Below are 2500 nucleotides of genomic sequence, written 5' to 3'. Positions count from 1 at the left end.
TGGACACCTCCTATAACTTGTATGGCGACTTCGGGGACCTTCATTTCGTTCTCAGTTGGTACCCCTATTTCGGTCTTTGGACACCTCGTCTTACCCGTATAACTCACTTTAGGTCCACTTATTTGCCTGATATCTCATCGTGAACCCGTTTTTCGTACACCGTACACACCTAGGAACACCACATATGCGTTTCCCTTTCGATCGTGAAGTTTTCAAATTTTTCGATTTTTGGTCCTAGAAATTCATGAACGGTGGGAGACCAAAATTTTTCATAAAAAAAAAATTTTCACCGTTTGACCATAAAAACCTTCTTTTCGTACATACCCCATCATTTCTTCACGTTTTAGGCCATTTCTGAAATTTTCGCTTCGATAGTGTGTCCCCTATAATACAAAATGAACATTTTGCATCTCCCACAAGTGGCCATTTTTTCCGCCACTGAAGAACACGACCTCGGGAACTCGGACCTAGGACGTGGCCATGTAAGTCATAGGCCACCCCAACTTTTGCAAAATACTGTTTCTTTTCACTTTTCATGATCTAAGGCGCGTTCCGACGGCGTTTTGAACAAATTTATGAGAAAAAAAATTTTGACCCTCGGACCAAAATTTTTTCGTTCGGGGCCCCATGGCCTATGGCCAGTATGGGAACTCGGGATGCCGATATGACAAAAATTTGTCAAAAAATCCTAAAAAGTCGCTATGGCCCATTATTTAGAGCTTGTTGAGACCTTTCTAAAACACCTTGGTTGACCCCTGTCCGATAAGTAGTTTTCGAGATATTCGAGAAAATGTGATTTTTTGGGACTTAGAAAATTTTTGACCCGTACCCTAAAGAAAAAGTGATTTTTTTTCATAGGACAATTTGTTCTTCGCAAATACTGTTTGGTTTCACTTTTCATTATTAGAAAACGCGTTCCGAAGCCATTTCATCAAAAACTCTCGTGAAAAAAAAAATTTCAACCCCCGGACCAAAGTTGGCCGTTCGGTGCCCTATGGCCTTGGCCAGTATGGGAACCAAGGATGCCGATATGCGAAAAAGTGTCAAAAAATCACTTGAAAGTCGCTATGGCTCATTAAATAGAGCTTGTAAAGACCTTTCTAAAACACCTTGGTTGACCCCTGTCCGATACGTAGTTTTCGAGATATTCGAGAATAAGTGATTTTTTGGGACTTAGAAAATTTTTGACCCGTACCCTAAGAAAAAGTGATTTTTTCATAGGACAATTTTTTCTTCGCAAATACTGTTTGGTTTCACTTTTCATTATTAGAAACGCGTTCCGAAGCCATTTTCATCAAAATCTCGTGAAAAAAAAATTTCACCCCCGGACCAAAAGTTGGCCGTTCGGTGCCCTATGGCCTATGGCCAGTATGGGAACCAAGGATGCCGATATGCGAAAAAGTGTCAAAAAATCACTTGAAAGTCGCTATGGCTCATTAAATAGAGCTTGTAAAGACCTTTCTAAAACACCTTGGTTGACCCCTGTCCGATACGTAGTTTTCGAGATATTCGAGAATAGTGATTTTTTGGGACTTAGAAAATTTTCGACCATGACATATATGAAAAGTGAATTTTTTCATAGGACCAAAAAGTTTGTCCAAATAGGGTTTTGGTTCACTTTTTATGGTCAGATAAGTGATCCGATGCTATTTTCATGATCATTAGAGGGATTTCACGCTGTGACCAAAATTTTCATACTTCATACTTGTCCCCGGTGCCGTAATATGGGAGGACCGGGGGAACATGTCTTCGTAAGTCGTGATGTTCAGTGACGGATTTTCTGGGACTTAGAAAAAAAATGTGCTCTCAGGCACATTATATGTTTCATACACACATGATTTTCATTCTTCATACTTGTCCCCGTGCCGTATATGGGAGGACCGGGGGAACATGTCTTCGTAAGTCGTGATGTTCAGTGACGGATTTCTGGGACTTAGAAAAAAAAATGTGCTCTCAGGCACATTATATGTTCCATACACACATGATTTTCATTCTTCATACTTGTCCCCGTGCCGTAATATGGGAGGACCGGGGGAACATGTCTTCGTAAGTCGTGATGTTCAGTGACGGATTTCTGGACTTAGAAAAAAAATGTGCTCTCAGGCACATTATATGTTCCATACAAACATGATTTTCATTCTTCATACTTGTTCCCGTGCCGTATATGGGAGGAACCGGGGAAGATTGTTTGTAAGTCGTGATGTTTCAGTGACGGATTTCTGGGACTTAGAAAAATAAATGTACCCTTAGGCACATTATTTGTATCAATAATTGTATCCCCAGCCTTTCATGGGGAACTTTTCCGTATTCCCGGACTTGTACATTTTTCGGGTTCCACCTCCCGACAATGTATCTCTACTGTGCATTACGTACCTGATAACGCACGGCACCCATTTGGGTGACTCCACTTAACCATCTTTCGATAATGCCCGTGTTGCAGATATAATCCAACACCTACCAGGCTTTATATGTACATCGAACGTTACATACGATGCACCCC

Source organism: Anopheles stephensi, unplaced genomic scaffold, assembly GCF_013141755.1.
Source record: "Anopheles stephensi strain Indian unplaced genomic scaffold, UCI_ANSTEP_V1.0 ucontig445, whole genome shotgun sequence".
Taxonomy (NCBI): Eukaryota; Metazoa; Arthropoda; class Insecta; order Diptera; family Culicidae; genus Anopheles; species Anopheles stephensi.
Note: the sequence above shows the minus strand (reverse complement) of the source record.